Here is a 22961-nt window from a genome sequence, read left to right as displayed (position 1 = left end):
GATTGTGAATATGGAATTGCTAGGACTTTTTATTTGTTTTTTCTTTCCTCTTCAGGAGATAGCCTATGGAATCTTTCAATTTTCACTTTGTTCTCTATTTACTTAAACTCATGCTAGTTTCTCTGAATAGATTTTTTTTCTATTTCTGGAACTTCTGGCTTTGATTTCTGCATTTTGGGCATGAAATATTTACTCATGATTCTCTTTGATGTTCTTGATTGTTTCTAAATATACATGCTCTTTTAAAATCTTTGCTGAAGTCTATGCAGAAGAACTAGATTTATCTATTAACTTTCTCTTCACCATCTTTTACTGGAAGTCATCCAAATTATTTTAGCAAATGCTAATCTGGATGACTGCTTCATAATATTATTTTCAGTAGTTAATGGAGAAGGAAAAGCTTGAGGGGAAGTAGGAAATGATCTTTTACTTTTATGGTGTTGAATTAAATATGTAAGAAACCTGTATTAAATATATGAGAAAAGTCATTAGTTTTTTAGCCAAGAGTAACTAATCTTATGTGAATAACCCGTGGCACCAGGATGATTTGTGTAGGGAGGTAGCTTTATGAAGAAATTTTGAGCCTCTGCATGTACAGAAGAATTACCTGTCCCCTGGGGTTGAGATGATACTTTTGTATCAAGAAAATAATGAGAACCATAGTACCAAAGCAGAATAAAATAAGCACTATAGGGTGCTATAGTTTCTTCTTATCATTTCTATCTCCATTCATAACTTGAACAGAATCAGATTTGAGAGAACAGTAACTTGAATTAATCTGTGAAGTGAGGACTGGATACCATGGTGAAAAATGTCCAGAAATTCTAAAGAACCACTAATGAATATTCTTCTTAGGGTGAATCAGTAAAGGAATTCTTCTCCCTCCCTAAATTCATTTAGCTTTAAGAAGGAAGAGTGAACGTTCCTTCCACTTTCCCCACCCCAACATTTTTGTTTTTAGTCATTTACCTGCCCAAAAATTGGTGGGAAAAATTTCCAACATTATGGAAATTCTGGGAGTGAGAAATGTCAGGAAAACATTATGTCTCTTAATGACTGTCTTTGCTCAGCTGAAAGATTGCTTTATTTACTTTTAATTTTAATTTTACCTGTAATAAAATGGTATGATCACAAACTAAGTTCTTGTTTCTCTAGAAACAAATTAAAGACAACTAAAAGAATAAATTACACCAAATTAGAGGATAGAGTCAAATTATATTTTCAATTTATGAGTAAATATTTTATGCCATCCCCCAGATCAGGACTAATTAAACTAAGGGGTTGAGACAATACTGCTGGGCAAAAAAAAGTAAAAGTAATCACTGCAATTTTAAGGCCAGAAGTGTTTCTTGGTGGATATAAAGTGATTCAGGCAGGCAGGCTCTGCCTTTACATGTGTGAAGAAGTCCTTGGAAAAAAAAGACCTGATCTTATAGCTCAAGAAAATCATCCCCTGCCAGTTGAATCAAGTATTGCATTCTGATCTTATTCAAATTGTTTTACTATATATGAAATAGAATTAAATTTTTATATTAACACATGTGCATTCAATGAAGATACATATCATATATTTGTATATATGTATATATATATATGTGTGTGTGTGTGTGTTATATATGTCACAGTCATCATTGTATTTTCAGTAGTAAACCCCATAATGGTAGTTGTGTTTTTATCTTTGCCATATGAGTGCTTATTAACATGATTATCAGCCTCAGCAGAAATTATGTTGATTAATCATGAAAACTATAGAAGCATTTCCAAAAAAAAATGGCTTCTTGTGCTATCATAAACTCCATTAATCAGATATATTAAACTAAAATATAAATAAGAGAGCCAAGTTTCTTTGTCTTTATTCTAAGGTGACTAAGAGCCATATATTGCAAATTATGTGATCTGGTTTCAGTTAATTGTTAGCATAAAGAAAACAGTCTTTCATCTTCTATTCAGGGTTGGGAAGCTTTTAAATCTAGGCTTTTATGGATAATATTCATTGTCTACATCCTTTCATTTTAACTATGGAGACAGTGAATACCTCATTTTACTTTACTGAAGGTCATTGTATTTGATGCAAAAGACCTCTGGAGATAGATGCCAGCTATGTGCCAGTGGCATTGAATGTGAGTGTTTTATGATCATCCTCAAATATCAAGCTGCTCTCATCATTTCAGGTATTAAGGACTAGTGTTATCAGAACCGGTCTGATGAAAGAGACGCAGAAATCACATAGTGAAGTTTACTAAAAGAAAGAAAAAGAAATGTATTGATACTTCCTGGTTGATTACTTTGTGAGTGTAATGTAAAATTTCAATATTTTTATAACATCATTTAAAGGAAAATGTGTTTATTTAACAATATCTTGTGAACCCAGACCTTCATTAGCATAAAGAGATGAATGCCATTATTGAGCATTGTCTCTTAGATGATGTAAGAATGAAGAAGAGACTGGTGGAGTTTGTCTTTAAAACTATCAAATAGTGTGGTAGGCAAAAAGATCGAATCTGGGCATCAGGAGATAATCAGGACCAAAACTAATTTGAAGATTTTCTAAATTAACCTCATATGAAAAGCCAAAATAAAGACTAGAATGAATGGTACATGCTGATCTAGTTCCACCAAAAATTCAACAGTTTTCCAGTAAGATGGGGAGACAGAGGAGCATCAACATTGAGGCACTGAAATTTTGTATATTGACATTCAAGTCACAAGAATCAATAATTTTATATCATGAAGGAAAATAGAAAACCAGTTGCTGTAGGATGAACAAAGATGAAGAAATTATGTTACTTGTACAATAAATTTTAGAAGTATATATTGGAAACAATGAAATATAATAATCAATATTTATATGGCTTTAATAACTTGCAGTTCATACTGGAACAGTAAAATAGATGGTTTCCCCAGTTTGAAGTTATATTTAAAAAAAGGCCCTCATCTCTACTTTAGGAATGCACAACATAGGCACAAAACTGTACTGTGATGCAGAATTTAATAGCGAAAATTTCAAAGAACATCGTCTTCAAGAAAAGCAAAATAGCAAAGTATTGACATTACAGTTTTAGTTTTGTTTTGTTTTGTTACCTTTCCTCATTGTAGAAGATAGAGTTCTGTACTTGGGAAAATGGTTTCCCTTCTTGTCCCAAATCATTAGCTAGGATTTTGACCAAAGTACATCTGCATTCTAATGAAGCTTGATAAAAAAAAAAATAGTACTTCAAAGTGTAGTCAACTACAAGTAGCTTTAATTAAAAAAAATCAGAATTCTCACTTTCAACTTAATATGCCTGGTCTCTTTTTACATCTCCATTTTTTTAAGATTATCACCCTCATTACCAGTAGGAGCCTTTCCTTTTCCTTTTAGGTAACTTTTCTTCTTTATCTGCTTAAGACAGCACATCACACATTACAGGCACTTGATAATTTTTTTATTGGCTAACTTACTTTGCAGGTGTATTTTTAGATTTGGTTCCTGATTTTACAATGTCCAGGTCAACAGATTATCATACCAGACACCTCTATGGCTTATCTTCTCTGATCACCAGTTTCTTCCTTTATAAAATGGAGATAATCACATGTTTTTTTGAGTTGCCAAGTCAAGTGTTTATAATGCTTTTCAAACTTTAAAGTACTAAATATCAATTACTACGGCTAGCAAGAGAGACAGAGCTAGTTTGACTTCCAATGACTTTACTCTTTCTGTCATGAAAGATGTCAAAGATATTATGCTGTCTTTTTTTTGTCATTTAGTATTATTGTCATTCTTTTAAAAAATATATTTAGTTTTAGTTTACAACATTCATTTCCACAAGATTTTGAGATGCAAATTTTTTCCCGTTCTTGCCCCTACCCACCATCCAAAAACAGCAATCGCACTTTATACACCTCCCCCAATCTGTTCTCTCCTATATCCTCCCCTATCTGGCTTTCCAGGAGGGCAAGATGGATCTCCATACCCCAGTGCCTGTATAACTTATTTCCCAGTAGCAAGTGAATAATATAATAATAATAATAATAATTTTAAACATTTGATTTTACAACTTTGAATTTCATGTTCTTTACATTCCTCTATCATCACCCATCCTAACTGGGAAGATGAGCAATTCAATATAGGTTGTACATTTGTAGTTACACAAAATATTTCCATAATGGATACATTATGAAAGACTGAAAATATTTCCCTCCATCATATCCCAACCCCACTTGTTCTATTCTCTTCTTTGACACAGTCCCTTTGCAAAAGTGTTTGCTTCTAACTTTCCTCCCCCCAAACCTGCTCTCCCCTCCATCCTCCCCCCTCTCATCCCCTTTTCCCCTAATCTCCTGTAGGATGAGATACCCAATTTTGTGTGTATGTCATTCCCTCCCTAAGGCAAATTCAATGATCCTAAGGTTGACCCATTCCTTTTTGCTTTCCTGTTCTTCCTCTCCATTTTAAGCATTATCCCTTGTCTCTTCAATATGAAATGATTTACCCCATTCTGTCTCTCCTCATCTCCTCTCATTATATTCTTCTCTCAACTCTCAATTTCACCTTTGAAATAGCATCCCTTCCTATTTATTTGATCCTGTGCTCTCTGTCTATGTATACCTGTACACTTATATATACAACCTCATATATGTATTCATATACCCATATACACTCCTGTATAGACACATATATACATATATATGTATATTTGTATGTATGCATATTATGTGTACATATACATATATACATATGTGTGTATACACACACACATACATATACACTTGTATTCCCTTCAACTATCCCCATACTGAGAAAAGTTTCCTGAGATACAATTGTTGTTTTTCCATGTAGCCATGCAAATAATTCAATTTGATACGTTCCTTATGATTTCTTTTCCTTGTTTACCTTCTCATGCTTTTCTTGCATCTTGTATTTGAATGCCAAATTTTCTATTCAACTTTGTTTTTTTTCATCAAGAATGTTTGAAAGTCCTCCATTTCATTGAATAATCATATTTTCCCCTGAAACATTATACTCAGTTTTTCTGAGTAAGTGATTCTTGGGTTTAATCCTAGCTCCTTTGACCTCCAGAATATCATATTTCAAGCTCTCTATCCCTTAATGTAGAATCTGATGGATACTATGTTATCCTGATTGTGTTTCCACAATATTCAAATTGTTTATTCTGGGCTGCTTATAATATTTTCTCCTTCATCAGGGAAATCTGGAACCTGACTATAATTTCTAAGAATTTTATTTTGGGGATATTTTTTTCAAGAGGTTATGCCTGGATTCTTTCAATCTCTATTTTTTCCCTCTGGCTCTAAAATATCCAGGCAATTTTCCTGGAGAATTTTTGAAGAATGATTTCTAGTTTTTTGTTTGTTTGTTTTATCATGGCTATCAGGGAGTCCAATAATTTTTAAATTATCTCTCCTGGAACTATTTTCCAGGTGAGTGGTTTTTCCAATGATATATTTCACATTGCCTTCTCTTTTTTCATTTGTTTGCATCTGTTTAATAGTATCTTGATTTCTCATAAAGTCAGTAGCTTCCATTTCCTCCAATCTAATTCTTTAGGTATGATTCTCTTCAGTGAGTTTTGAGATTCTTTTTCCTTCTGGCAAATTTTAAAGACATTCTTCTCCTCCTTGGCTTTTTGGGACTCTTTTGCCATTTGAGTTAAACTATTTTTAAGGTGTTACTTTCTTTAGTCAGGTTGTTGACTCTCTTTTCATGATTTTCTTGCATCATTCTCATTCCTCTTCCCTATTTTTCCTCCACTTCTCTTACTTGATTTTCAAAATCCTTCTTGAACTCCTTCATGGCCTGTAACCAATTAATATTTTTCTTGGAAGCTTTTGGTGCAGTAGTTCTAACTTCTCTTTCTTCCACTGGTTCCATGTTTTTATCCCTTTTGTCCCCCCAAAGAGGAATATAAAATTGGACTGATGTTCTTTTTTTGTTTCCTTTGCTTGCTCATGTTTCCACTCAATTACTTGAGTTTTGATCTCTTTGCTACAGTATAACTCTGTTTCCAGAGGGTTGAGAATTGTCCCAAATAGCTGGGGTTTTTGCAGCTGCTGGAACTTTAAGGAGGGTGCAGTCTCTGCAGCCCCCACAAACTCTGGCTCACTAGTCACACACCTCAGGACCACCATCCAATACCATCATCTTGATCCAGGCAGGTTAAAGCAACAGTGATTGACCTCTGAATTTTCATTTGCCACCCCTCCCCCACCCCATGATCTGCAGGCCAAGAGCTCTGAAGTGCCCATTTGGAATCCACAGTTGGGCCACTGTACCTCCTTGACTTCTAGCTCCAGGGCCACGGGGCACACCCACTCCTATCTTCCCACTCTACCAGTTTCTACAGGGTTCTACTCTGATATCTCACTTTTTCTTTGGCATTTATGGCTTGATAATTATGCAGACCACCTTAGCTGTTTGTGATCCACTCTCCCAAATCCACTGAAGCTGCTGGTTGGGGCTGCCCCAGGGGCTAAGACCATAGGCTCACACTGGACTGGGCTTGGCTTCCAGGGCTGTGGTGAACCCTTCCCATCTGCCTGCCAGATTGCCTTCAGCAAGATATTTGATTTTGTCTGTCACTCTGTGGGTTATGTAGCTCTAAAAATTGTTTAGAGTCATATTTTATAGGTATTTGAGGTGTTTATAGGGAGAGCACATAGAGCCTTCCTGCTTCTTCTCTGGCATCTTGGCTCTCCCCCCTCCATATTATCCTATCTTTAAAATAATTTGAGAGATCCTGATTACAATGATGTTTTCTGCTTTATAAGGTTTTTTTTTTCCTAATTTGTCATGGACACCTTCTTAGGAAAAATTAGAAAGTAACTGACAACCCATCACAATGGATGAGACCACCTACTGATTTCATTGATTTTCATCTCATCACCAGCCATTCAGAACATCTCTAAGCAATAGGAGGTAGTGACCAGATATTCTGGAATATTTACTCACTTCATTTTTATATTCTACCTAATTAAAATCAATTTATTTCAGGGATTTATTTTTAAAATACTTATTAAAGAAATCATTTTATAGTTTATTCTTAAAGGGTTTTTTGAGATAGGTTTAAAATTTTATTTTTTCCTATCATTCTCAATTTGGCTTCCTTACCCTAAAATGACATGTAAATTTCACAATTTTCAGTTAATTTATTTTAAAGAACCAAGAAAAGTCTGTCTTTCTAAAATATTATAGGCCTGCCTTTCTCTATCAATAAAGCTACTTAAATAGAAAGTGCCGATTAGAGTAAGAACAGGAAATGTCATTCTTATACAACTCACCAGCCCTGTATGCTTGCAGAGAATAATCCAAGGAATTCCAAAATAATAATGGTAACCAGGAAAAAAAATAAACCAAATTAACCTGATCCCCTTTATCTTTCTGCATTGCACTGTAATTACCTCAGGCAAAGTTCTTAGCATCTTCAATTAAAAAGGGACATAAGAAATACCTCCCAACTTCCTCAAGTTACATTATTTTCTAAGGACCACAGACTTCCAACGACTTCTCAAAGCTTTATCAGCATTCAGTGGTAAAGCTAAGATTTGAACCCAACTCTTCTACCTTTAAATCTAGTTTGATTTCAACTCAGCCACTTGCTGAAGCATGAATTCTCAATGTTGTAGAAATGGGGGGATCCTAATAAATATGCGTATTATTATTTTTTTAACATCACTTACAGATGGTCACAAACCAATAAGGTTACAGTGAGAGGAATTTTTCCCCTGGATAGTATAGTATAGACTGGAAAGTATAGCAGGACTGAACCTAATAACCTGCCATGCCAAGAAGAAATATAAAACTCAGCCAGATGGATGAATAGAATGTGAATTTCAAGAATGATAGAATTTTGCAGAATTTTTTTGGATAACAAGACTTCCCTTGGTCCATGGCTCTGAGTGCATATCACATCTGCCAAAAATACACAGATACTATACTTCAAAAATGTAATATAATATGTAAGGAGAAGGGATCTTTGATCAAAATATCATCAATGGAAAGGCATTATTCTTCTGGTTTTTATTGCCTGACTGGTATTTGGTTGTCCAAAAGAGAAGTGTGTATAAAAGTAGCATCAGGTGTATGCCTTCCTGGAGGGAGCTGCTGTGCATATGTATTCAATCTCTTTCTTCTACTTTTTCCCTCTCTATCTTTTTCCTTCTCTCACTTTCATTTTTTATTTGTAATTACATAATGGGAATAGTTCTGTTGTCTTCATTGTATTTGGAAAAGCCTATGATTTCCTGATGTGCAAACACCCTCTCTCAGTGCAGACTGGCAATGCTTCTTCAATTTATAGTCTTTGATAGTTCCCTGAGATACTGAGAAGTCAAGTGACTCCAGATACAAATAGTATGTGTCATAAGTAGGATGTGAAACCTTGTTATACTGATTCCCAGGTAAATCTGATCATCTCTTCACTATGCTACATCCATCAATTACAGCAACATTTTTGTCTTTGAATATTATTATACTATTAGACAGGAAGTTCCAGAAGGGAAAGGATAATGTCTCATCTAATCTTTATTTCACCGTTAACACATGAGAAACATTGCAAAGTAGAAACTTAAAATATGTCTTGAATAAGGGAATGTATGATTTTTAGGTACGAGTCAGCATTAATGGAGAAGTGGGTCACCATATACTAAATATTTTCTTTATAATAAAAAGAAAAGTTGAAATGTCTAGCTATTTCTAGAGGGATAAAGAATGAGTTCCATTTGGAGACTATTAAGAAGAAATGAGTGATTTAGATTATCAAATTTTCACATAGTCAATATTAACTTTTAATTTCAGGCCATCACCACCAAACTCCCAACCCAACATACCCAGCAGCTCGACTACTTCCTTATCCCACCTTCCCTAATTTTTACCCAAGATCATCAGGCTATTTCTAGTACAAAAAGTAAATCAGTAAGCATTTAATATGTAGCTCCTATGTTAATTTTTCTTTTACTTTTTGTCTAGGTCCAGAATTTGTTAGAATTTTTCTCAGCTGCAATCATCATACTTCTCAGTATTTTAGTTACTTGATTTCATTTCAGTAAATAATGACACAAAATGCTTCCCAATTCACCAGGTATTATTATTTTTTTTTAATTTACTGTTTGCGATTATTATTTTTTCTTCCATTTCTACTTCAGTGAATGTAAGAAAAACAATGGGGAACATACTTTTTAAAACTACTTTTAGTCTCAGATTATATTTCATTACCAGAAAATGCTTTTTTTATTAAATAAAAATATACCTTTAAAACATTACCACTCATTGCATTTTAATATCTAATAATTGTTTGCATAAATTTCTGTAGAATATGCCATGCAAAATATTATTACTTTCTTAGTAAGTCAATGATCAGTTTGACTATAGTTTAATAATTCCATACATTAAGCAACTTAATCACTTTTAACTTTATAGAGAACAGTCATTTAAGAAAGACAGTAATTGTTCTTGCAATATGTTCCTTTCCATTGTGATGTTTATTAGGTTATCCATCACTATGCAGCTTTTCTATCTAGATTTAATGTCTAAATGCCAAATATAAATTGTTGTGTTCTTCCTAAAAGTCTGTAAATGGACCTCATTCCTTATTGCTCTACAAGTAGCTAAACATATTAACTTTCTTTCTGCCATTACTATTTAGTATATAGTAATTAACTGCTCCATTAGCTTATTAATGATTTGGTAGTTGGTTAACTTACTTAGAAATGAATGAAAACACATCTATTATACCATAAGAAGTTATCTGAGTAGAAATTATCTAGTTTATAAAATTATTTACCTATTATATAACAAAGATTTTTTTTTTAAGAATTTAAGTTTTTCAGGAACATGATAAATGCTGGAGAGGATGTGGAAAACACTAATGAATTGTTGGTGGAGTTGTGGACTTATTTGACCATTCTGGAGAGCAATCTGGAATTATGCCCAAAGGTCTATAACTAAGTGAACCTTGAGCCAGCAATGCCACTTCTAGGGTTGTATCCTGAAGAGATCATAGAAGCGGGGAGAGGCCCCATATGTACAAAAATATTTTTAGCAATTCTTTTGGTGGTGGCAAAGAATTGGTAATCAAGGGGATGCTCATCAATTGGGGAATGGCTAAACAAGTTGTGGTATATGAATATAATGGAATACTATTGTGCTATAAGAAATAAGGAGCATACAGACTTCCTAATAACCTGGAGAGTCTTTTAAAAACTAATGCTGAATGAGAAAAGCAGAACCAAGAGAAATATGTACACAATTACAGACAGTAAATAGGTGTCATGACCAATTTCCATATACTGGAATCTTCTCAGCAATGTAAGGATATAAGACAACTCCAAAAGACTCATGATGGAAAGAGATGTCCACATCCAGTGTAAGAATTAAGTTTTCTCTATACTTTCCTGCAAAATGAGCTTCATAGTCTAACTTAATATATACGGAAAAGAAAGATCTCTTTACTCCATTTTCTCCTTCACAGGGGTTTCTCCTGCTGGAAGGGAAAAACAATACTTAACAGAATCTTATTGAGTGTTTTTTTTTCCTTCATAAGGAGTAATAGGGGAGAGAGCTAGATGCATCATTAATTCTTCATTTTCAAGAACTTCCCATTTTTTGCTTTTTTTTTTTTTTTGCCTGAATAAAGATTGCATATTTTCTTCTGTTCCATGTAAGTCCTTCTGACTAGGATGAAATACGTTTCTCCCCTTCAAATGTCTTGGAGTTTGTCAAGGCAGCTAGTGTCAACATAGAACAAATTGGTGAATGATCTAGAAATGAAGCTAAGTGCAAAAGACTAAAATTAAATTCAAGGAAACTTTTTTTTCCAACTGTAAATAAGCATTCTATTTTATGGAATGGAAAAGCAATAATATATCCATTTGATAATTAATAAATAATAAATGCTTTTTGCATTTTTTTGATTTGGTAAAACCACATATAGCACATAGTCCAAAAATATGGTGATTGTTACCCTTCATTCTCTAAGAAGACCAAAATGACATCATTACGCTTGAGTAACATTTCAGTGTGTCCGACTTTGACTGATCAGAACAATATAAACTTGGACAGTTCTACCACAGGTAAGGCATAAATAGTCTGTTTAAACACTTGGGGTTGATTGTTGAACAATCTCATTTCTGCTTTGCTCATAGATCATAGCATCTTCTCTGATGTGGTCATACCATGCTGAGCAGTCCTATGCCAGCATCTCCCATGTCACAGAATCAATTCCAAAGTTCTTAAAAGAGACATTGAGAATGTACTTGAGTCACTGCTTCTGAATACGATGTGAATGCTTGCCCTGTGTGAGTTCTCTATAAAAATATCCTTTTTGGCAAGTGTACATTTTGCATTCAAACCACATGAGCAGCCCATTGTAGTAGCACTCTCTGAAGGAAAGTTTAAATGTTTGGCAGCTTAGGCCAAGAAAATACTTCTTGTCTGGCATCTTATCCTGCCATGTGATGTTTAGAATCCTCCTAAGATAATTCAAGTGTAAGTGATTCAGTTTCCTGGCTTGACACTGGTATACTGTCCATTTTTCACAGGCATACAAGAATGAAGTTAGCACAATGACTTTGTTGACCTTCGATTTGGTAGTCAGACTGAAAAACTCTTCTCTCCCACATTTTCCTTTGGAGCCTCACAAAAACTGATCTAGCTAGCTCTGGCAATGTGTACATAAACCTCATATAAATGTGTACATGCATGAAAAGAATACTACCAAGATAAGTGAACTTATCCTCTCCATTCAAAACTTCTACATTTACTTTAACTGATGGTTGAACATATGGAGGATGTGGTGATGGCTGGCGAACTGCTTCTTTTTTCTTGGTGTTAATTGTTAGGCCAAAATTAGCACAAGCAGCAGAAAATAGATGTATTCTTTTTTGCATCTTAATTTCAGAGGTTGCATTGAGTGCACAATCATCTGCAAATATAAAATCCTGTACCAACACTCCCTGCACTTTGGTCTTGGCTTGTAGTCTTTTCAATTTGAAGAATTCAGTATCAGTCTGGTAACTGATCTTGATAGTGTGTCCATCATCTTTCTAAATGTCCAAAAACACAATAGATCTTTAATTATTGAAAGATACACACATGCATAGATACGTATAAACACACACATACCCACAAGTATGCAAAAATGTGTGAATACGCATACACACACATCGTCGTTCACTACTGTATAAATCTGTATTACAGTGACTGGAAAAAGCTGTAAAATTGCACATCTGTTTCAAAATATCCAATGCCAGTTAAGGAGAAAATACTTCAAGTGTCTCTTACAAAATTATTTCAGCTAAGGAGATAGTAATGGAAAACAAACAAAATAATAATAAAAAAAAAAAGACAGGAGCATTTAATGAGAAATTCAATGACATCTGAAAAAAAAAAAAAGACTAGTGAGGAAGCAGTATACCATTTATGAGTGCCCATAGTCATTTTTTATAATGCAAAATGAGTCAACTCTGGTGGTATAAAATGCAAAACAACTTGATTAAGCTTTTTGAAGCTTCGGTGTTCTGAATTTTCATAAGATGATGCAATTAATAAAAATAAATTAAAATGAAAGTATTATTATCATTCATAAATTCAAGCTTCTAAAGTAAGAAAAAAAATCAAAGACTACCTTTCCTGAAAAAATATGAACTCTCCCACAGAAGAGGAGTTCTTACCTTTTGTTAATCCTCTAACAGCCATACAATTTAGCTAATATTGATGTCTGTATTTCAATTAAATTTAATTGATTTATAAAAAAAAATCAGTCTTTTAGTCTGCATTTGTTCATTTCTCCAGTAATTCATTTAATGACATAAAAAAAACAATTCCATGTAGAGCAGTGTGAAATATAGTATCATGAAAAAATAAAATTTAGAATTAAATATATATATATATATATATATATATATATAATCCTTATAATCCATGAAAGAATGTACAATACTAGATGACTAAAAGAACTACAGAACTGTGGCTTTTAAAGCTTTCCTAATAACAAGAGGTCAGGTACTATGATGGAGAATTTGTTAACAAATATCTTTGGTAATAAGAATAGTGATGATGATGATAACTCGCCTTTATATATCACTTTAACTTTTGCAAATAGCATTATATATTATCTCATTATTGAATTAGTTGAATTGTTAAAAGAGAAAGGGTTACCATTTTTATGGCTATTTGATGATGGTAAATTAAGATAATTATCACTTCTGTCTATATATATTCTGTCTGTCTGTCTGTCTGTCTGTCTCTCTCTCTATATATATATACATATTTCTGTCTGTGTATATTTATAGAATATAAATCACAGAATTTTTTATTAAATACATAATAAAAATCAGTGTGGCATAATAGACTCCCCATCAAGATACCTAGGCTCATATTTCATCTGTAATACCTAACTATGTATCCATAGGTATAATAGCCATCTCATTTGTGAGATGAATGTGACATTTATAGAACTTGATCCAGTATTTTTGTGAGTTAGATAAAATTATATACAGAAATATATTCATATTTATATTTTATTAATATAAGTTAGGATTATGTATGTACAATATGTTATACACATATGCATGTATATATGTCTACACATATACCTATACATATTTGTTTGTACATATATATGTATGTTTGCAAAGACACACATATATGATTACAAAATGTAAAATAAGTTTTACAATAAAAAGGGTGATCCTATTATGAAATTGAGGGGGAAAAATTGTTTCTTGCAGCAAATGATGGGAGGAATGGATGGGTAAGACAAATGAGTAACTTTTTCTAGTAGAATAGTTTTCTTTAATTTTTGTGTAAAATCTGTATTTCCTAGGTTGATAATTTGATTGTCTGGAAGTGAATAGTAGGCTTATGGTACTCTTAGGGGAAGAACTGGACAATACATTTTTCCTTCAGAAAAACATTGAACAAGTAACAGTGAGTATTTTTTTCTGTCGAGCACAATTTTACACACTGTGAAGTTTAAAAAAAAGAATAAAATTGTAAACTACTTAAGAGTAAGAGTTTTTAAGATAGATCATATGTGTATGGGTTTGTATATGTGTGTGTAGATGTGTGCACCATAGCAAAGCTCCTTATGCAGAATGGATATTTAATAAATATTTATTATATGTAATTTATTTATTATAATTAATTTTGATATTTAAATTAAAAATAATTTTAGGGCAATATTTTCTGAGTTTATTAAAATTTAATAAGACATAACTTTTCCTACAGAAGTTTCAAATTTAGTATAGCAATGTGTGGTTTTTTTTCTGTGTTTGTGTATGTGTGTGTGTGTGGATGACATTGTAATTTTTACCATGGAGGATAACCAAAACAATTTAATGCTTACTTATTTACAATCTAATCAAAACATAAATGAATCATTTATTTTTGGGGTAACATCTTTTCCATGTTTTTCTAATGTATATTTTGAGGTTTTAATACTTTTTTGCCCAATTCACAAGATCATTATCATGGATAAAATTGTTCATTTTCATTCGGTAGAAGGACTTGGTGCTGTTCAAATAAATACATCCTACTTTTTTCTTCCTCTAGAAGCAAATAGCTATACTTCTCAGAAATAATTATCACTTGAGGATAACATCATTTGTTTATGTTTTATTTTTATTTTTAGAAATTATTCAAGTTATTATGATGGATGTAGGCATGATTTTATTTTAAAATTTTTAATCAGAAAACATGTTTATCTTTATATAAATTCAGCTATTAAACAATAATTTTATGGTCCCAAAATAGGTCTTTTTGGAATTTTTTTTAAAGTAAAGAATGCATCACAGAACTCAATTAAAATAATGAGTTGATTTAATCAATAGATCCACAGCCTAAGCACCCATCTTAGCAATACCATCATTCAGTGAAATGCATTTATTTAAATATTTGATTAGTATTTAACCTAGATCATTATGTGTTTTAGCAATATTGGGATAATCTACATAATAGCCCTGGAATATAGCTTTGGGGCACAGTGTACTAAATTAAAATTCCAATGCCCAGCCACAAAGAGGAGTAGAAGATGTTCTTGGGCTTTTGCAACTCCTTTTAAATTTCAGAAGCTTAAGGATAATTAAGGAGGGACTTAGAGGCATGTAGAAAGAATAAACAAATAGCCACTCTGTAAATAAAACTTAGCCCATGTGTAAACTCTAGGTTAGCTTTTGCTCTCTTTTGAACCCACTGTATAATTAAACCATCTTTGCAGAATTTAGAATGATATTGGCATACAGTTCAGTCCAAGGCTAAGCAATTTTAAATTAATCTTGCAAAAATATTTCCTGGATGGTATTTTCTCTGAAGAATCTTGAACATTACGGCTTTATAGACATACATTTGCATGATTTTACATTACATAAAACATTTACAACAACAAGAATAAACAGTTATATTGCATTATAAGGTTTGTGTAGCCACATATATGAGTAGAAAAAATGTGCACATATATAGATATATGTGTATGTAAATCTCATACATACTATTTACCTTGTTTTTTGGTTGTAATATTATTCTTACTTGGTCTATCAGTTTACTAAATCCTTAAAAATTTGTTACCATATTCCCCAAGGTGAATACACAGCTTAAAATGTGACTGTTTTGATGCAGGGTCCTATTGCCTAATTTGCTCTTAGATTAAAAAATGACCTAGAGGGGCAGCTAGGTGGCACAGTGAGTAAAGAGTTGTCCCTGGAGTCAGGAGGACCTGAATTTGGTTCCTGCCTCAGACACTAAACACTCAAAAAAAAAAAAAAAAAAAAAAAACTAGCCGTGTAACCTTGGGCAAGTCACTTAACCCGATTGCCCTCCAAAAGGGAAAAAAACAAAACAAAACAAAACAAAATTTGACTTAGGTTTCAAACTAAAATTCCATTTTCCAACATCTTCATAATGGCAATGAAAGAGAGGAAATACTGAGTTCGAAGGATTCTTTATTATTTAAGAAGGACTACAACAAGAATGAAACCAATCAGATGTTCTATGAGCATCCTTAACTACACAATAATTGACTCCTTTTTTTTATTTTAAAGAAATTAGGGATAAATTATAACTTTTTAACTAAGAAAATGAGTGTACTTACAATCACAGGGAGGAAAGCAAGGAAAAAGACCACCATAATTTAAACAGATAATATCCCTTACTTTGAATTGCTTCTGAACCATAGATGGCCCTAGTAATTTGAAATGTGTCATAGTTTACCATGAAGAGAACGTTATTATTTTAAGTAGAAACAAAGCAAATGTCCTAAGACAAAAATAAATATGCTTACAAAAAATTGCAATGAGAAAAGATAAAATACCTTTTTCTGGTTTTGACAGTGATGTCATTAATTTAAAGATTATAGGAACTTTTTTTCCCCTTACACTACAGAAAGAGACGAAAAAAGAGTCTCATATTGTAAAAAAAATTCTTAAGATTTACAAATGGTTGTTTTTATTTTTCGGGGGGGGTTGTTGGTTTTTTTGTTTGTTTGTTTTGTTTTTGGCAATCTATCAGGTTGTCATCCAAGAAAGGTAGAGGAACAAATAAAATAATTTCTAAAAGAAGCCTAGAATGTGATAAGCATTGGATAAGTGATTATTTCATATAAGTTCTGTGACCTAGCTACAGTGTCTTTGGGGTTATAGAAAATATTTTTGCCTGCCTAGGTTTACCATAGGGACTGGCACATAGTAAGTATTTAATAAATGATGTTTACTTATTGAGTATTCAAAATTGTATAGGGCAATTCAGTTTTCAATTCAATTTGGCTGAAGATCAGGCAAATTAATCTATTTAAAGCACTTGCCTTTTTTTTTTCTATGACTACAATTCAGTGACCTTTGGCATACTTTGTTATAAATGCCTAATTATTTCCAGATTAAATTTATATTAACTTACCCTGGCTCTATTTCAGACCTGCACAGCTTTGCAGTTGGTAGGGGTCAAAATTAAAATAGGCTAAACTTCTTTGGGCTACAAATAGGGTAGACAAGAAACAGACTGATGATGGTTGGTTGTCCTGGTCACATGACAAACAGGAGAGTGAACAGTGGCAACCATATATTTTTCGCAGGCCACCAGAAAATCAATATTCTATATTTTCCGCAGGCCTGCTCTATTTGCCATACATTCATCTATGTTACTCTGTATTTAGATAATAAGATCCTAGAAGGTAGATATTTATTTTATCTTTATAAGTTACTTCCCAGTAGATAAGCTTCCAAGTTTGTTGTACAGGTTGATGAAAAAACAAGGTAACATACTTGTAGCAAATCACAAGGCACTGCCTAGTTTGCCCTAGTCAGGGAAAGAAACTGTGGAGGGAAACTGGGCAATGTCTTACAACTCAAAAAAAGCAGGGCAGTTACTAAAACCTATCCTAATGTTGAAGCATTTCCTTATCCAACAAGGCCAAATGAGCTCAACCTCTATATATATAATGTATACTCTGGTTTCCAACAAAGTTGCCATTAAGAACCTGAGGACTCTTGAAGATTTATAATCTGCCTCTCTAGAAGAGCTACCTTGCATCCTTTAGCCTTTCAAGTCTACTACCATTATTTCTTAAAAATTCAGGGCCTTATTACAAAACCCAACATATTCATTATTAAGTTCAAAAGGAAACTTGATAGCAGTATAGTGGATAGAAAGAGTTAGTGGATCTTATAGTACCTCAAAATTTACAGCACAAGAATCATTCAGGCATTGGGAGAATATGACTCAATTTGTGGGAAACAGCTCATTGCGCCATCAATCCTGTTTTCAACATCTATTGCAGGATATTCATGGTTGAATATGTGCATTTATGCAGCTTTGCTCTACTTCAGCAGTATAAAGTCTTATGAATACAGTATTTCTCCTAAAGGTTGAGGTCTCTTTTGGTGACCTAATTATAGCAAGGACGGACATTAAAGGAATGAAGAGAAGCAAGACTAATGATAAACTCTAAAAAATGAGTCATCCAAAGATTGTAACTTGCAGTTTGTGAAATGGTATATGAAGGCAATCTAATTGGAGTGTTCCAGTTTGTGAATGGTAATCTGATGATAATAACTGAAATACTGTCCTTTCTAAAGCTATCCTCAGATAAACGTATACAAGTGAAAAGGACATAATAATTGTGATAGAAATGTAGAGGTGTTTTTTTTAGCATGAAAATTGTAAACCATTTGAATAGTCTAAAATTATTCCTACTCATACATTGATAGAATTGTAACCTAGCATAGCACTAACCCAGAAGGAAACTGGATAATGTTTAATCATTTTTGAATTATACAATTTATTTTTTTGCAAATTGTGAAGTAGGAAGCATTGTCTGACTGGAAGCTTCCTTATTTTCTCAGGCTCATCCTTTCCCAAATTCCTCATTATTATATCCTTCATCTTTAAAAATCACAATTTGAGAAAACTCATTTAATTTTCTATGTCTACTCTGAGAAATGTTCATAAACTTTTTTTTTTTGCACACACAAACATCAAAGTCCACCTACTTCCTCTGTAAAAGATCTCTATGGAGATTACTTTGAAAACAATGTTCCCTAAAATTAGAATTATACCTGATATCCAGTACTGTTCCTCTAGTAAAATGGAATATTACAAATTTAGAACGTCAAGAAAATGATAAATTCCTGAATTTTATCATTTGCTGCTTTATGAGGTACAAATGCTCACAATGAATATTTTACAATTGACTCATGACTCCAGCTTCTACTACAAAGTGTAGAGGTGACTTTGACTTCTCAAAAGTTAATTTAGCAGCAGAGTAAAACCTTTGGTAATTCCAATCTGTATGAGAATAAAAGCTTGCCAAGAGACTATCAGTCCACCAAGACCAACTTCATAACAAAACAAACAAATAAACAAACAAACAAACAAACTGGTCACAGGTAATAATGTAGTTTGATTGTAGTAATTCAATATGAATTTGATCTACAATAAGTGTAATAAGAACTAATGCCAATGAAGTTAAAGTTGTATGGAAATATTGACATCATATTAACTCAAAAGTATTCTCTATTTTTTCATACATGTTACTGCATTTTCTTTACTACATTGTTTATTCATGTCCTGGACTTTGTTTTGTGCTAATTACCATTTCTATCCTTCAAAAACATATTGATGATGGTAGAGGTATTTCAAAAAAATCCTATCATTTTATATGTTAGTAAAAGAATTATTATGTTGATTCTATTTATTTACAAGAAAAATCAGAGGAGTTGAGGTCTTTCATTTTTACATCATTTTCATTCCTGGATATATTCACCACTAGCAGAAGTATATCCTCTCTTGTGTCAAAGAAGAATATTTAATAATAAAAAATAATAACTCAAAGTAACAAAATTTGACAGCTTATATAATATTCTGCTTTCATTTGCTAAGAAAAAATAGATATATTCCATTGTCATTTCTCTGACACTTTTCCAATTACTATATCAAGCAACAAGTATTTACTTTGGAGTTCTGCACGATTTAATTGGTCTTTCCCCAATACCCTTTTGACATAACTTGCAGTTAGCAAAATTTACAAATAGTTCTAGTAATTGCTGTAGTCAGCCATGACTGAACATAACATGATACAAAGTTCTGGGAATTTTCACTATCATTTAATGACTTCCAGGACATTCTCACACTTGACCCAGGGAATTTGTCACTTAGATAATTCTAGAGCTAGAAGGGACCTTAGAGGCTATTGAATATAACCTTCCTTTAAAATAAAGGAGGAAAATAAGGGCTAGAGAGGTTATGTGATGTGCTGTGATTGAAATACCTAATAAATTAGAAGATTTTAACCTTAGTGTTCATGAGACCATGTCTAGTGCTCTATGTATTAGACTACATGTCCTCTTCTATACCATAACACTTGTCATAAGATTGTCCATTCCTTTTTGTCACTTGAAATTTTCCTAGTTAATTTTTTGCCATCCACATTTATTCTTGTATCCTTAGCAGAATTCGAAATGCTATCCTTTTGTTCATCTTGGCTTCTGATTTTAGAGATACTTCACTTCTCTGACCTCCAAGCTCTTCATATTATCACTACTTCCAATATTTGTAATGAATTCAGGTAGTTAATGGAAAAAGACCTAACAGTCTAAGAAACTGATCTCCTGGATTCTTGGGTCTTTTTCGGCATTCTCCTTTTTTGCCAAAATCACTCATTTGCCATAAGTAAAATTATGACCATTTGGAGGGAATTTACATTATTTTTCATATTCCTTTATGTAATGTGTTCTGGATGATATTCTTCTTTGAATAATCTACATTGTCCATCAACTACCACAAAGCAGAAAGAACCATTGTTGAGTGAAAAGATCTGAGTTGAAACTTAAACTCTGCCACTTGCTACCTTAGTGATTTTGCATAAGTAGAATTGTTTCTCCATGAAAAATGAACTGATTTAACATGTAACAAATTCAAAGATTTCACAATTAAAATTTTCTTTTAAAGCCTGTCTGAATCTCAATGCCACGGGACAAAGCTCAAGTAAAGCTGCCCAGTTGGAAATCTAATGCTAGGAAATTGTCATATAAAGACAAATGCAACACAGTTTATTTCTCTAGGAACTCACAATGTTTCATAGGAATATAACATATAGAGATATAAATAAATACCAAGTGACTGAAGATAGAAACAACTATTTTAGCAAGGTGGAAGATGACAGCTAAGTACAGCCTTGATTGAAGATAAAGATCTGAGAGGGGAGGTAAGAAGATACCGTGCTCAAGAATGGGGAAATGGGCAAATGATGACATAAAGAAAAAAAAATGCCTACAGTGGAAAAGAGATAGTGGTTTGTTTCAGGTGAAAGAAAAAAATATATATATAAAAATGGTGCTTGCTGGTAAAGAACCCTGAACAAAATCAAAGCAGTGTGTAACAGCTATATTTAATGGGTTTTAAAAAGTTCATTTCTTAAGCCCAATATTGGGTGTTGGTAGGGGATAGTGAGAAAGCATTTAGAAAAACAAGGTCATGATGGTATTAGTGAAACAAGTTTTGCCTGGGTCAGACCATGTCTGAAGGATCATTTTACATTTTTGGCAAAGTGGTTTAGGTAAGAGATTGATGACTTGGTACATATCCAGAGAAGGAAAACCAAAAATGGAGAAAAGCATTGAGTCCTTTCCATATAAGAAATAATTAGAAGATTTGGACATTTTAGAATGAGAAAGAAGACTGAGTCTATGCATGCATCATGTACGTGCAGAAGGAACATGATAGCTGTTTTCAGGATTTTAAGTGAGTATCATGTGAAAGAAAGATTATACTTTCTGTGGTAGCACAGATAACTTAGAGCAGTGGGAACTCACCAAAGAGGCAGGTTTAGTAGCCTGGACATAAAAAGGTTGCCTGATAATTAGAGCCATCTAATTGTAGAACGGTCTGTATTAGTAGTTAATATGTTTTTCCTCATGGGAAGGCTTCAAATAGACTAATACTTCAGACATAACTACTAACTGAACTGTAGAGAGTATTCTCATAATGGGTATAGATTGGAGGTTTGGATTGCAAGTATTGATGACTGAAATTGTTTACACCTTTAAAATATTATTTTTTTTTGTGAATGTGGTATATCTGCCTAGGGGTTTGGTATTACAACCTTTACATAAATGCCATTTTTGAATAATGAAGATCTCTGCCAGATATGCAATGCAATTTATGCCCAAAAAATTAAAAAAAAATAAAGAAAAACATGTAATAGTGACAAGAACATATAAATGATTTTATTATGTTTTGAATGGCCATAAAACTCAGATTTATCTTGAGTTTCTCCCATGAGCATTATTCCTGTATTTTCAACTGCTTTTGGGGTATTTCAAACTGGTTATCTCATAAATATCTCCAATTAAACATGCACAAAATATATTCCATTCCCCTCCACCAATCCTTACTTCTATTCAAATTTCCTATTGTGATGATTATACCACCATTCTCCCACACTTCCGGTTATATAATCTTAGCCTTATTCTCTACTCGTCATTCTCTTTCAAGCAGTTATTAATCTTTTGTGTTTGCTTCCTTATTTCCTTTATACAGCTTATTTTTCACACCAGAGGCACCAGCATATTTCAGGTTCTCAATACATCTTCCCTAGATGTTACAATGGCTTCCTATTGGAGGTCTTTTATATATACATAATATAATGGTCTTTCTTTCCCAAATCTAGTATTAATCCAATCCATTTTGCCAAAGAGAGTTTTCTTAAGTAAAGATTTGACTATGTTACTCTCTTACTCAATAGGCTCCAATGATTCTTTATGCTCTTTAGAATAAAATACACATTCCTCTCTTTGGCTTTTAAAGACTTTTGCAGGTACTGGTTAAGAAATAGAATGGTGGATCAGTGAAATAATTTGAGTAAATAAGATACAGTACTCAATGACTATAGTAACATAGGGTTTGATAAACCCAAAGGCCTCAGCTTTTGGGATAAGAACTCACTATTTAACAAAAATTTCTGGGAAAATTGGAAAGCAAGAGAACACAAAATAGGTATAGAGCAACATCTCACATGTTATACCAACATAAGGTCAAAATGGGTGCATGGTTTAGACATACAGGGTGACACCATAAGCAAATCAGAAGAGTAAAGAATAGTCTACATGTCAGAATTATGAGGAGGGGAAGAATTCATGAACAAACAAGGAAGAGACAGAATCATGGGAAGTCAAATGGATAATTTTGATTATATCAAACTAAAAAGCTATTACACAAACATAGTCAATAAAATCAAGATTAGAAGGAAAACAAATAGCAGGAAACAATCTTTACAATAAATGTCTCTGATAAAGGCCACGTTTCTCAAATATATAGAGAAATGATTCAAATTTATAAGAATATTAGCCATGTCCCAATTAAAATGATCAAAGGATATGAACAAACAATTTTCAGATGAAGAAACAGAGATCTAAAGGCATATGAAGTTTTCTAAAACACTATTGATTAGAGAAATTAAAATAAAAACAACTGTGAGGTA

The sequence above is a fragment of the Petaurus breviceps genome, unplaced genomic scaffold, assembly GCF_028583685.1.
Source record: "Petaurus breviceps papuanus isolate PSGF00001 unplaced genomic scaffold, PetGlider_PUasm1.0 184, whole genome shotgun sequence".
Lineage (NCBI taxonomy): Eukaryota > Metazoa > Chordata > Mammalia > Diprotodontia > Petauridae > Petaurus > Petaurus breviceps.
This window is presented reverse-complemented; position numbering follows the sequence as displayed.